Source organism: Brassica napus, chromosome C5 (assembly GCF_020379485.1).
Source record: "Brassica napus cultivar Da-Ae chromosome C5, Da-Ae, whole genome shotgun sequence".
Lineage (NCBI taxonomy): Eukaryota > Viridiplantae > Streptophyta > Magnoliopsida > Brassicales > Brassicaceae > Brassica > Brassica napus.
In genome coordinates this window covers 34393397-34409577 of record NC_063448.1, presented here as the reverse complement: position 1 = coordinate 34409577, position 16181 = coordinate 34393397, and positions in this window count along the sequence as shown.

Genomic DNA, 16181 nt, shown 5'->3' with positions numbered 1-16181 from the left:
ATAAATGTCCATATTTCATTTGTCCACAAATGCTTAATCCAAAAATCTGACGTTGATATGTGTTACATATTCAAATTGTTAAAATATATGTTAATAGATGTTAAAATGTAGAAGATAAAAAGCTAGAATTTGTTATGTCAAATTTATTTGTTTATATACTTTAATATTTGAAAAATAATTAAATAAAGAAATGAGAGGTGAACTTATAAAAATAATAAAAATATATTAAGAAAAATATAAAAAATTATAACTCATCGGTCAAACCATAAATTAAGTTACATTCATTTAGTCACTTAAACCAAAATTCTTAGCTCACCAGGGATAAAATAGTTCACAAATACTCTAGATAACACAAAAAGTGCTCTCCAAGTGTAATGTGTCTTTAAATGCAAAACAAAAGACAAATGTGTCTTATAAGGTAACTCGCTCAGATATAAAAGTTGAATTTTAATTTAATAATATACCAGGTGTATAGTAAGTTCCGTACAATCCAATATCGAAATGTATTTTCATGTGTTCAAAGAAAAAATAACATGCATATGTTTTGTATGTTCTCTTTTCCCTATAACTCAATCAATTTTTATTAGAGAAATTAGGTCTAATAACAAAAAAAACATAAATTTACTAACTACCTAAAACTATTCCTTCCCTCGTCCATTTTTCTCTCTCTCTCTATCTTCTTTCTGTCAATCTAATTTCAATTTTTTTTTTTGTTATTTGGCAAATAAAAACCTTTTTTTACTAACGATATAAAAAGAAACAAAAAAAAAAAACCGTTTTTACTAAGAGATTAAATTCATGTCGTGTCTAATATTGTTCCATTTTCATTTCCCCAATGTTTGTAACACTCATACTTGCACATACTGGCCTGACTGGTTTAAACGCATTGGTTACGGTTGCGGATCCGAGAGTTTGCGGATGCAGGTGGTTGCAGTTTCAAGTGTTATTAAGCGTTTTGTATGACTGATACAACATTTGAAAATTGTTACGTTTGCGGGATATTTTGTCACTGGTTGATTATAAGATATTGCACCGGTTTAATAATAAATTACCCATATTAACATATTATAACATTAAAAAAATATAATAAACATACTATTATAATAAAATATAATAATTATCAATATAATATGATTAATAAAAATATTATGTTTATTTATAAAAAAATTAAATTAGTTGAAAGTCATAATTTTAATAAAATTTGTTTTGAAGATTTATATTAAAAATTTTTTAAAATTTTTATTTTGTTTTATATATGTGTATATTTTTATATATATGTGTATATAAATGTTTAAAATTATAATAAATAATTAGTTTAATTTTTTTATAAAGCAAATTATGATATTGTTTCTGAATTTTAATTAATGTATAAAATATGTATATATTTTTATTTATAATATTCCCATTTTTAAATTCGAATTTTAAAATTTTAAAATATTTTTGAAAATAATTTTATATTTATTTTTCCACCCGCAACCGTCCGCAAACGTAAACGATTGCTGGAACCAGCATTTGATTTTAAGATGTTCGGAGCGCTTTGTAGCGGTTCCACTACAAGAAAACATATTTTTTACTAGGGCAGTATTCGTTGTAAATTCGTCGTAAACGGGGTGTTACGACGAATTATTGTCGAAAGACGTTTCGTTGTTAAACGTCCGTCGTAACGGAGGTTTCGTCGTAAACGACTCGTTACATTTACGACGAAATATATTCCTCGTAAAGCGCAGGGAAATGATTCGTCGTAAACGCCACGTAAGACTTCGTCGTAAAGCCAACGTAATTGTTTCGATGTAAAGCACACGTAAATACTTTCGTTGTAAATCACTCGTAAACATTTCGATGTAAAATCCTCGTAAATATTTCGATGTTAATCACTCGTAAACATTCGATGTAAACTCCATGTAATGTTTACGAGGAGTTTACATCGTTTCTTATTATATTATTATTAATTAGTATATAATAGATTTTAATTTATATTTAATATTCAGAATTTAAAATAATTTAAATTTTAAAACAAAATATGAAATTGGAAAACATATTTTTAAAAAGTCATACAATAATATTTAAATTCATAATACAAACAGAAAAAAAAAAACTACATATTGTCGAAGTAGTTGGTGGGGTTGCTCGGCTGTTGACGGGTTGGATCGGACTCTTGGGGATCTCGTGGTGGCATTCCAAGAGCGGCTCGTCTCTCACTCAACATTCTCTGCATAACCGGGTTTCCCACGGCCATCACGTCTAGCAAATCCTCAAGAGAGTCTAAACGAACCTGCTGGCTATCCATTTGAGCCTTCTGGCTATCCATTTGAGCCTTCATCTGAGCAGTCTCTTCATCCCGTCTCGAAGTGTATGACGAAGTTGCCCTTGCAACTTCGTTAACAGAGCCTATACCGACTATCCGTCCCTTCTTTTTAGGAGCCACCTATAAAATCAAAACATATATTAATATAGTTAATTATGTTAAAATATTTAAAATAATGTAAACTAAAATTTTAAGTTACCTCTTCGAAGATTCTGTCGACCTCTTGGGTGGACAATGTGACTGGTAATCCATCGGGAGACTCCTGGGTTAGTTGCGTCTCCCGTTCTTCAATCCGACCAGCCACTGTTCGGAAGAGTTTCTCAGATGCAGGATCCACAAAAACTCCGTCGGATGTGGCGTGAGTCATCTTGAATAGGTCAGACAGAGAAGGTAAGACTCCCGTCTTCTCGAACTACAAAAAAAAATTAAATTAAATATTATAAATTATATTAATTGAATATTTTAAAATATATATTTAAAACAAAACTTACAGCTTCTAGACGGACTCCTGCATGAGGTTTTTGTCCGGTTCTGTGAAGCATGGGCAAATGACCATCTTTATCCTTCGTCCTTCGAGAAGCCGAGCACGAATTGGCCTTTCTGATCGAAGAGGGGTGCTCCCAATAGGCGATGAGGCCATCCCACACATCCGTCGTGAGCTCAGTGGGCTTTCCCTCATACCCGTAGATCTCCCACTTGTCCTTCCAATCAGAGACTGTGTTGCAGAGGCGTATCTTTGCCTTTGCAACGAATTCCGCCTTCACCCTCTCGGTGATTCCCAAAGACCAATGCCACTTTTGCTGAAACATAAAAATTTTGAAAAAATTACAATTAATAATAAATATTAAAAATATATATATATATTTAAAAGTGAAAATTTAATTAAATTTAAAAATCTTACCGCAAAACATTTAAACCACGTGATCTTAACGTGATTTGGTGTCTTGCTCCAGTTCGGGTATGCCCCGTCGTAGTAACCCTTAATCGTCGCCGAAACGCTCCGGCTAACACGGTTGTTAGCCCCAAACCTGAAAAAAAACAATTTAACCGTTACAAAATAAAAATTAATTAAATTTTAAAGTAATAAAAATTAATAACTTACCAATAAGTTCCTCGGGGTCTATCGGGGTCTAGAACATCCAAACCCTCCCGTCCAGGCTGGGCAAGCAAATCCTCCACCGTATATCTCGCGAAGGGAGCATATGAAGGCACACGCAAATCCGGATGAACTGCACCTTCTGGGACAGGCTCAGGTGCAGCCGCTGGAGGAGGAGGTGGAGGCATCTGCGGTGGAAGAGGAGGACTCGAAAAAACTCTCTGAGAAGTCTGAGAGTCTGGAACTGCATCGGAAGACGATGGACCGGAAGAAGATGTACCGGAACCATCGCCAAACAACTGGGCATAAGTAGGTGCTGCTGGTTTCCTTCTAGGAGCCATCTAAAAAAATTTAAATAAATTTAATCAATTATGACGACATAATTAAAAAATTATTCCGTTACCTAACTAATCACCTAAACTATAGGATTCCGTCATCTAACTAATCACCTAAACTAATTATCTAAATAATCACCTAAACTAATTACCTAACTAATTAATAACCTAAACTAACTTAAAAAAAAAAAAAAGGAGGGAACAGAATGTACCTTAGAGAGAGGAGAGGAGTTTAGGAGGAATGGACGAGGCAGCCTCGTCTCGGCGTCCCAATATATAAAAAATGTTTCGTCGTAAACGCGACGTAACATTACGACGAAGTTACCAGGCCCGCGTTTTTTCATTTACGACGAAGTTACCAGGCCCGCGTTTTTCGATTTACGACGAAATTACGTCGAAACATCGGTTTACGACGAATTTACAAGGCCCACGTTTACGACGAAGTTACCAGGCCCGCGTTTTTCCATTTACGACGAAATTACGTGGAAACATCGGTTTACGACGATTTTACAACGCTTAACCCTAAACACCGAGAATGAAATCCCTAAACCCCAAAGTCTCTTCTTCTCTACTACTTTGTGCTCTTTCTCCAACTTAAACTCTAAAACCCTAAAACTCCAAATAATTTTTTAAAATTAACACAAATACATATTATATAAAACAACATTTGTTACACATACATTAGGATGGTAAAAAACAATATTTCTTTAAACATACGTTACAATAGAGAAATACAACATCAGAGACATATATTACATCACTCTAAATCGTTTTCGTTCTCATCAATATTACATCACTCTAAATCGTTTTCGTTCTCATCACTATCATTACAATCATCATCGTCGCTTCTCTCGAACTCGTCTTCACGTGCTTCATCTGTCGCATCTTCGGGAATATCTTCATATTGAAAGTTTTGCGGGTCGATCAAAAGGATTTCATCAGTTGGTTGTTCTGGTACCTCAACTTCATTGATAGCGTCTTCTTCTTGCAAGGGCGGTTCTTCTCCAGCGACAATGCGTCCACGAGGTGTAATTTTGATAGCAGCTAACCAGTTTATCCCGGAAGTTCGAAGCCGAGGATAAGGAAGGAAGCTTACTTGCTCGGCTTGTGAAGCTAAAATGAAAGGCTCAAATTTGTTGTATCTTCTCCCAAAATTGACATCCACAACACCAAATTTGTTATACCGAATCCCTCGGTTCACAACAGGATCGAACCATTCACATTTGAAGAGGACGCATTTTAGCTTCAATAACCCCGGAAATTCCACTTCAATAATCTCCTGCAAGATCCCGTAAAAGTCCGTTTCACCTTTCACACATATTCCGTAGTTACTCGTTGCCCGATGTCTCCCATACTCGTATGTGTGAAAGGTAAATCCTCGTGTGAAATACATAGGTGATGTGGTGACCTTTGCAACTGGACCTTGAACCAATTCGTGAAACCATACGGGATAATAAGGATCGTCATAATCAACCTGCCAAAAGCAGTTATTCTTAATTAATATTGAAGTATCAAAACACTTACTTAATTAATCAATGTATGAGATATATTACGTACCTGTGATTTTAACCACTTGACAAAGTGCTTATCTTTACGTGTGTCCACATCAGTTGCAGATATTCCTGGTATTGCTTCTTCAACTTGAGATACAAACATGCTGCAAATTAAACAAATAATCAAGTCATACATAATTAACTGCAATTCATATAATTAACATTCACAAAAATATTTACCTTTCAAAGTAACGGGTCACTGCATCCTCGCAGTTGAGCAGAATATAAGTGTGGGCACTATGTTTATCCTCTTCACATGACCACCATACTTCTTTCGTTTTACCACCAAACCGTGCAATTTCGCAGAAAATGTCAGGAACACCATCAATTGGATATGATGTCGGTACTCCACCATCATCATATCTTCTAGGAACTCTTTTCCTCGTACGAACAGTTGGAGCAAAGTAGTATGATGTGAAGTTAGATGTTTCGGCTGTCAAACTTCCCGCAACTATTGAACCTTCCACCTTTGCAAGATTTCTTGCTTTCCCCTTCAAATGTTTCATCTGTCGCTCATACGGATACATCCATCCGTTGTGAACAGGTCCACGAAGCAATGCTTCATACGGTAGGTGGACAACTAGATGCTCCATGACGTCAAAAAATGAAGGAGGAAATATCTTCTCCAGGTTGCACAATATGATCGGAATGTTATGATGAAGTTGTTCGATGACTTCTTCCTTGAACGTACGTGTGCTGAGATCTCTGAAAAAAGCGCCGATGGCTGTATATTGCAAAAGTAATCAAATTAATAACATTTCATAACATATGTATATATATTAACGTTTTATAATTACCTGCAAGTGCTTCATGGACATTTGCTGGAAGGAGCTCGGCAAAAGCAAATGGAAGTAGTCGTTGCATAAACACATGACAATCATGACTCTTCATTCCGGAGAACTTTTGACCTCGTTCAACACATCTTGACAGATTTGAAACATAACCATCAGGAAACTTAACTTCTGATGCAACCCAGTCAAACAAGGTTGTTTTGGCTTCTGATGACAACCGGAAGATGGGAACAGGAACGTTTCCATTGCTCTTGATATGTAACTCACTTCTTGAGCAAATATCAGGTAAGTCCATCCTTGACTTTTTGTTATCTTTTGTCTTCCCAGGGACGTTAAGTAATGTATTCATGATGTTCTCAAAAAAGTTCTTCTCAATATGCATGACATCCAGATTGTGGCGTAAGAGAAGATCCTTCCAATAGGGTAGCTCCCAAAATATACTCTTCTTATGCCAATTGTGAGACACACCATATCCATCAGGCATATTTCCAGGAACATGCCAATTTCCTCCAACTTTAACTGTTTCCTGAGCTCCGTAATAATCAATGTCTGCTTCGATCTGCTGGCCGGTGAGATATGGAGGAGGACCGTCTCTGACAATTTTTTTGTGCCGAAACAATGTCTTATTTCTTCTGTACGGATGGGCAAGTGGAAGAAAGCGACGATGACAGTCAAACCAACAACTCTTCCTACCATTCTTCAGTTGAAAAGCATCTGTCGATCCAAGACAATATGGACAAGATAATCTTCCATGTGTTGTCCAGCCAGACAACATCCCATAAGCAGGGAAATCACTTATCGTCCACAGCAGAACTGCTCGCATCGTAAAATTGTTTTTCAAGGAACAATCGTACGTCCTCACCCCTTCTGACCACAATTGCTTTAGCTCTTCTATCAACGGTTGAAGAAAAACATCAAGAGACCGTTTTGGATGCTTCGGCCCAGGGATTAATATGGTCAAAAATAGAAATTCTTGTTCCATGCACATATCCGGCGGTAAATTGTACGGCGTAAGAATGACTGGCCACAAAGAATATTGTCTACCAGACATTCCAAATGGACTAAATCCATCGGTGCATAACCCAAGATAGACATTCCGAATATTTGTAGCAAAATCTGCGTGTACCTTGTTGAAATGTTTCCACGCTCTTGCGTCTGATGGATGTGCAACCTCACCATCTCTCTGGACATGTTCCGCATGCCACCTCATCGATGCAGCAGTCCTCTCAGATTGATATAATCTTTTCAATCTGTCTGTAATTGGTAGGTACCACATCCTTTGGTACGGTACCCTATTCCTCCCACGGCCTTGCGGTTTGAATCGTGGTTTTTTGCAGAATCGACACTCTTCTAACTTGTCATCTTCTTTCCAGTAGATCATGCAGTTGTCGATGCAAACATCAATCATCTCCGAAGGCAACCCAAGACTATAAACCAATTTCTGAATCTCATAATAAGATTCAGCAGACACGTTGTCTTCTGGCAAATACTCTTTAAACAACTCCGCCCATGCATCCATGCAATTCTCAGGTAAATTATGATCCGTTTTAATATTCATCATCCTAGCTGCTAGAGACAATTTAGAGAGACCTTCTCTACAACCAGTGTAGATTGGTTGATTTGCAGCATCTAGCATTTCATAAAACCTTTTTGCATCCAAATTAGGTTCTTCTACATTTCCAGTTCCATCAGCTATTGTTGTAGTTGTTTCTAAAAATGCATCACTAATCATATCTTGAACCCTATCATGATCTACCATCTGCTCATGATCTTGATGATAATTATATTCATTATGCAAATGATTCGGTTCTTCACTATGATGACCATCCTCAAAATTATTATTACTACTACTAGCTTCATTTCCCCCATAACCCTCTCCATGTTGATACCAAATGTAGTACTGTGGTGTAAATCCTCTGTTTACTAAATGCTTCCATACAGTTTCACTACGTGCAAATTTTGAATTCTTGCATTTCCGACAGGGGCAGAACATCTTACCGCTTTCCTGTGTGATCGGTGTACAGCCCGCCTGGTGCATGAATGTCTCTAGCCCGCTCAGAAATGCGTTCGTCACCCTCCCGTCGGAATCTTTGTGCAAATACATCCAACTCCGTAACTCGTAAATACTACCGCCACCGGCCATTTTTTTTCTTAGATTTTTTTTGAAATCTTTTTTTTTCTGATTTTTTTTTTGGATTTTTTTTCTCCCGTTTGTGTGTTGTGAGGAAGAGAGTTGTGGGAAATGACATATATATAGAGAAATTTTTGAGTTGGGTAGTTGAAATATAACAACGATTTTACAAGGAATATTTTACATGGATTTTACATGGTTTTAACATATTATTTACAACGACTTTACGACGAAATTAGGTAAGTTAAAGCACATTGAATACACGTTTTCACCTAAATATAACGGTAACATGCTTCGTTGTAATGTCGATGTAATGATTACGACGTATTTCTCATTCCACGTACATTCGTCGTAAACTTACATGGAGTTTACGATGAAATCAGTTCGTCGTAAATTTACATGGCGTTTACGACGAAAGTTAGATTCCTCGTAATTTCGTTGTAAAGACCATGTAAATTTACGACGAAATATTTTCGTCGTAAATGTTCGTTGTTATGTGCACGTTTTCTTGTAGTGTTCGTATGATTATTTCGAAACGTTGTCAACCGCTACCAACCGCAAAAACTGCATTTGCGGGTAGTAACGGAAAAACCTGTCAGGCCTTAATACAAAAATCTCAAAACGCTAAATTTTATCGGATGTCGCCCAAGACGCAAAACTAAGCTCTAGTCTTCATTACGTTACCATTAATTATAATGAATGAAACAATCAGGAACACATGATAAATTCTTTTTTAAAAATAAAAAATCAATAACCATCAGATCTAATTATCTACAATACTCTCTTGTTCTCTCTTCTTGAATCCACCAAACCGAAAAAAGAAACCACCTCTCGTCTCCTTCTTTCTTTTCTCATCATCCACTTTATATGCTACTGATCGGCTTTTCGTCATACATAAACTCCCTTTTTCTCGGCCGCTGCCTCCGGCCATTAACAAGTAGCATCGGCGATCCACAAGAGGAGAAGGGCAAGAAGAGACAGATGATGAGGAGGAGAGAGAAGTAGTTGAGGAAGAGTATATGATGTGACGGGCTTTTCGTAAACGTAAATAAGAATTAGTAGAAGATGAAGTTGCTTTGATGAACATAGAGAGCCTCTCGTTGAGACAGAGAGAGCATACACCAGGTGATTGCCTGTGCTTTGGGTGCTTCTTACACAACATTGTGTTTTTCGTCTTCTCTTGTGGCTTGGACATTCGTCTTATCCCGAGCAAACTCGTGCTCAAGCTCGCCATTTTTTCATCTACTTGGGTTGGTAGATGAAATATTAAGTGTTTATATAAATTAAATTGGAGAAAATGATTTGGTCTGAGGTTCAACGATGGTTCGTTGGAGGTTTCTAGGGATTTTCCGGGAAATTTTGAAGATGGGCCTTTTGTAGATTTTTGTTGACAGGTCGCGTGGGTCGGGGTAAAGGAGAATCGACGGTTGAGATGAGTGGAGAAGATCGTGTGACGGCTGAGATGGGGTTTAACAGGTCTGTTGAATTGACTAGAAAATTCCAATTCTGGTGGGCGCGCGCAGAAAGTCCGAAACATTGCTATTCTTTTTTTTTTTTTTTTTTTCTTTTTACTGGGCCACAACGGGCCGGCCCAGTTGGCCCATCAGCCTCATCGCAGGAGGCACAGGTCGAACCCGAGATGCCTGGGAGATTGACGTGGTACGCAGACCACCTGTCCTCAAAGCTCCCGGCGGTATTCATTTACGCACTTAATAAATATATTACAATTAATTTTAATTCTTCTGGTTTATACAACTATAGTTATTTTATTTTGACGTACACTTAAAAAAGCAATAATATTCTTTTGGTTCTTTTGGTTAGAGATTTCAACCATAACAACATATTGTATACATCCAAAGACATATATCATTTTTTCATATTTGTCTAAAATAAATTGTTTCCTAACCTGTGCATTCACCACTAAAATAATTGCCAATAAAAATTTACTAAGTTAAATTGGATTAATGAAAAAAAAAAATCAGAAAATATGATCTATACTCGTGGAACTGCTCCTAAAGAGAGAAAGTTCCCACTTGCTGCTGCTAAACAAACTTGGATACATACTTAGTTGATTCATTTCACAATTAAAATATAATTTAATTTATATAATATAGGTTTAAAGTTTTGTTGACGGCGTTAACAACATCAATTTTTTTTTTGGTTTTCAGCAATTAATACTATTTTTAATTTTTTTTGCATAGACGGAATATAAATTTTGACAAATTTTTATTAGTTATCATTTTAGTGGTGAACCCACTGGGTGAAAGAAGAAAAACTCCTTTTATACTTTTCGTTTTCCATGAGACCCATTTTCAATGTTTGAGGCACTTTATACTTACCTATTTTTTATTGACAGAACTCTATCTTTTCGTGTTGTTCTCCTTATTAAAAAGACACTAAATGAACGAACTAAAAATTTCTTTTTAGTATTGCTCACACATATGTTCCCTTCTTCTCCTTATCTCTTCATTCAAATTTTGTCACCACCACCAAAAACTATTTCACTATAAATTTTTTTTCGTAGCAGCCACCGTTTAGATGAGTGCGTCGTGGTTTGCTGAGTGCGTCTTGGTTAGATGCATCGTGGATTTCACTGTAAATTTGTGTTCGTATCTGCAGCCACCGTTTCAACCGAACTGGAGCCATGATTTAGGGTTTGAACACTCGCCATCGAGATAGAGCCGATGGTTGTCTCAATGGAACATAATGTAACTAAAGAAGTGAGAAAATAAGACATCATTTGGCTCGCCTAAAAGGTGATAGATTCAACCTTTGGGCGCCACAAATGAATTAGTGAACAAGGAGCTTTGACTCAAGGTTTTAACTCGGTGGTGACTCAGTGAGTCCGTAGGAAAAAGAATTAGTGGTTAAATTGTTGACTATGACAGAATCAGAGATATAAGAGGAGACAGTGTTGGATTCACGGGAAGTGCAAAATACAGATTCTTCTTTCTTATTCATCTATGCAACAAGATGCTTAAGGGATTTGAATAAAGAAGAAGAAAAACAATAAGAAAAGGGGGGGGGGGGGGGGGGGGGGGGGGGGGGGGGGGAGGGGGGGGGGGGGGGGGGGGGAGGAGGAACAGAAGCTTGGCTGACGTGGCAAAGGCGATTTTTGGCGACCAAAAGTGAGACTAGGGTTTTTGGATTTTTTCTCATGCAACTGACGGTCGGACTTAACCGATTTTCCGCCTCTGGTGGGCACGGTGAACGGGAGAAGGGAAGAAGGGCCCTTGGGTAGCGGTGGCTCAATCGAGCTCCACTTTGGCTGAACATGTGTTGACTTACGGGGAGGAGGAGGGAAAATAATTTTTGGAAGTTCCGGATGGTGTAATCCAGAACACGGTGCCTTTATGGGATGATCTCGTTGAGGAAAATTTCATGGACACTGCTCCACATGTTGCGAAAATTCATGCTATTGTGAATAAAATTTGGCCTTTGGGAAACCAGGCTATACGGATCGAGGTGTTTGAAGTGGATAAGACGACATTCAAATTCAGGATCAAAGATGCAAATACGCGAGCACGTACTCTGCGTCGAGGAATGTGTAATATTGCCAATATTCCGATGATAGTATCCAAGTGGTCTCCTGAGGAGGAAGAGGAGGAGGAAGCCGAGATCACAATGATACCTATGTGGGTTACTCTTAAGAACGTACCTAGGAGAATGTTTTCCTGCAAAGGACTGGGGTTCATCGCTAGTGCTGTGGGGAAACCTAAGAGGCTACATCAGATACAATTCTTTGTAAGAGTTTCGAGGAGGCAAAGATCTTTGTTAAAGCAGACATGACAAAAGAACTACCAACAACTCGCCATTTTAAAACAAAACTGGGTGTAACGGCTGATGTCCAGTTTGAGTATCCCTGGTTGCAATCAAGATGCACTCTATGCTCTCATTGGGGCCATACAGGTACAACCTGTGGAGGAAAGGTAAATAACATTCATATACTTCAGAGGAAGCAGGGGGAGAAAGAAGGAGAAAAAGAAGTGGAGAAGGGTCCTCTTGAGGCGGTTGATGTAGATTCGGAATCATCGTCAAACCAACAAGAGGCTCTGAATTCTATAATACCAATTAATGGAACAGCCGATTTGGCTGTGATACCAGAAGCAAATGGGGAAAGAAGCACTGGGAGTGATGTGAGGAAGGAAACAGAGGTGAGTGGGGAGGATCAAGATCAACCACTAAATGATGGTATCTATCAGCAAAGTGAGGAAAGTGTTGAAGTGGAGAAAGAGTGGTCTGATGTCTCACCAACAAAACAGGCGAGATCGAAGGAAAAAACAAATGGTGATTCCCAAATCATTAGTTCTCCCTCTCGGTTTGCCATCTTGGGGGAAGAACAGGACGAGAGTGAGAATGTATCGCAGGAAGTGGAGGAGAAGAGTGAGAAGGACCAGCTTGAGGTAGAGGTGGAGAATGAGGAAGGTGAGATTGTGGATGATCAAACGCTGGCAGTATCAGATGAAGCATCGGATAAAAGTAAGCGTACTGCACAACAGAAACAAGTGATAGTAGATGAAGTTAACAGTCAGAGGATATCTACTAGAAACACCAAAGTCCATGCCAAGAATGGTGCAGAAACTACGACTTAAAGTACTAGCAACTTAGCAAGTGCTGTGGGGAAAAAGTGTACTGGAAAAAAAATTAATTATGTCAGGTTTCTTTTGGAATATCCGTGGTTTCAACAAAAATAAGAAGCACCCGGTTGTACAGAAGTGGGTAAGGGAAAATAATTTAATGTTTGGAGGGTTGTTGGAAACAAGAGTCAAGGAGGAAAGGAGTGAGAGAATACTTTCCACAGTTTTCAGAGGTTGGAGTATGATCTCAAATTATGAGTTTAACACACTTGGGAGAATCTGGTTGATTTGGAGGCCAGACGTTAGAGTAACACCATTTTTCAAGAGTGGACAATAACTCACAGTTTCAATTTGTATGGAGGGTGTAGAGGAGTTCTTTTACTCAATCATCTATGCTTTCAATACTATGGAAGAGAGGAAGGAGTTATGGAAGGATCGAAAGCTCCATCAGGATTCACCGATCATTCGCAATAAGCCTTGGTTGATTGCGGGAGATTTTAACGACACTCTAGACATAGAGGATCACTCGCTACATGGGGTCACACCAATGGTGATGCAAGGAATGCGAGATTTTGGGGAAGTTGTTCAGTACTGCTCGCTGATGGTCTTAGGATCTCATGGACCACATTATACATGGAATAATAAACACTCTGATGGTATTATTTCGAAGAAAATCGATCGAGTTATGTTTAATGATCACTGGCTCGCTGATGGTCTTAGGATCTCATGGACCACATTATACATGGAATAATAAACGATCTGATGGCATTATTTCGAAGAAAATCGATCGAGTTATGTTTAATGATCACTGGCTAGCTGCTTATCCTCAATCGTAGGCGGTCTTTGAAAGTGGTGGATGCTCGGATCATATCCGATGCCGTATCCAACTTAAGTCTGAGATTACGCGGCCTGAAAGGCCATTCAAGTTTGTCAACGCCATTACAGAGTTGGAGGAGTTCCTACCATCTGTGGGTCAGTACTGGGATAATACTGAGCCAATCTTTTTGTCAACATCTTCTCTGTTTCGTTACTCAAAGAAGCTAAAGAGTTTAAAGCCAGTTATCTGGGAGCTAGGAAAGAAAATGATGGGGAATATTTCAGTAAAGTCCAAGGCTTCTTATGAAGACCTCTGTATCAAACAAGATGAAACGATGAGAAACCCAACACAACAGAACATGGAAACTGAAAGTGAACCATATAAGAGATGGGACTTTGTTTCATGACTTGAGGAGAAGGTTTTAAAACAAAAATCTAAGATGCACTGGCTGGATGTGGGAGATAAGAATAACAAAGCTTTTCACCGAGGAGCAACAGCAAGAGAAATTATAAACTCAATTAAAGAGATAGAGTGTGTGGATGGGGAGATAGTGAGATCACCTGAGCAAATTAAATGTGAAGCAGAGAGGCACATTCACAAATTTTTGCAGTATAAACCTCCAAACTTCACGGGAATGGATGTGATTGAGCTGTGATACCACTCAAATTACCCTAAGGAGTGAATTACTCTCTCAGATAAGAGGTTTAGTTACAGTACTTAGGGATCGAATCCACAAGGAGTTAGAGAACCTATTAAATCTAGTCGAATTATTAATTCTAAGTGTTTGTTGTTTTATGGTTTTAAAGTAAATAGCAATCCTAATTGAGCAAGTCTATTGCTCGACTAACAAGATGATTGGGGGTGTAACTTATTGGAAGATATTAGATGTATGGTTTCTATTCAGGTGTTGGAGATTATAATCCTATAGATGCCTAACAGTTGCATGCATGATATATTAGAGCTCAACTCCTTAATCACAATGATCAGCGATGGCAATGTTTCACTGGTTAACTAACTAGATCTTGGATCTCAACTGTCGTCTTTTGATCACAAGAAAGTGTCGATCGATGATCCTATAGGGATATCGATCGATACACCTTTCGCAATATCGATCGATTGCCAGAAGACAATATCGATCGATGCTTCTAGCTAAGCCCTAGGTGCATGTTGATAATGCTCACTAGTCTCCTAGATCAGCGGTTAGCATCTCTCTAGCAGTCCTAGCATGACAGATTAGATTCAGGACATAATGGTCAAGGATGCTTGACTCATGCTAATTCCTAGGTTCATGTTCTAGTTAGCAAGGCTAAAACAAGCATTAATGAACAATCAATCAATGAATATCACAACTTAGCAAATTTATAGTTGGGGCTAATCCCTCTAACCGATTTGAACCTTGAATCGAACAAGTGAACTACTCAGACATAGCTAAGCATTTCATGAAACAAAATATAGATAAAAGCTGCATAGAATAGAATGGATGAATCAATGGAGTTCCAATCACAAATCTCTCTATGATTTTTTCTCCTAAAACTCTCTGCTGAAAATAAGAATACAATGATGGCCAAAAGCTCTCTTGCCTCCTAACACTTAGGTAAGTATATAACTATTAGGTTAAAAACTCATCAGGGGTAATCTTGTAATTTGGTGAAGCCTTGGGTTTAAAGTCGGCTGGAACCAAGTCGCGCATCTCGCGTCTCGACATCGATCGATGGTACATGATGTACATCGATCGATCATAATGTTCAATCGTCGAGGCTTCTCTTCTGTATCGATCGACGACACTGGATGTGCGTCGAACGATTGCTTCTTCTTCGTATCGACCTCTAATAGTCAGCTCGGATGAAATCTCTTTTAAGCTTCTAAATGCTCCATAATCATCAGTTTACTCCAAGATACTCCTGAACCTGAAAACATACCTAATAGGATAGAATATATAATATATAGATAGTAAAATACTTATATACCATGGATGAAAATGGGTCAAATCCATGGTATATACACTCCCCCAGACTTACCATTTTGCTTGTCCTCAAGCAAAACAAACATGCAGTCTCTCTGAAAGAAGTTTGAAAACAGCAGGGACTTATAAATTTAAAACACATAAATCATCACCTCTACAATTTCGCAAACCACATCTAGAAAGTCCTAATCACAAAAGCACATTATGCATTATCCTAGCTTAGCAACCAAATTCAACTAGTCTACAACTCAACAAATCCTGTCTGACATTCCCCTCTACTAACCTCATTTCTTAGCATAAATATAAAAGTGAATGCTTTACCTTGGGAGTATCGATCACATGATGCAAGGATTTTCATACAAGTATCTGGAACTGCAAGTAAAAGTTAGTTACTAAATTTTCTCTCTCTAATTTCTCTCTTCAGTCAAAGTCTGCTTATATTGCAAGATCAGTGACCAAGATTGGAAAGGCTTCCATGAATCAAGACTTAATGGTGGTTGCCACCAAGCCCTGTTCACTTCTTTTTGACCTATATCCAAGAATTCTTTGTGAAGCGAACCTTGAAGATTGCCGCCTCCAAGTCCCGTTCGAATTCTTTTATTGGAATCTTTGT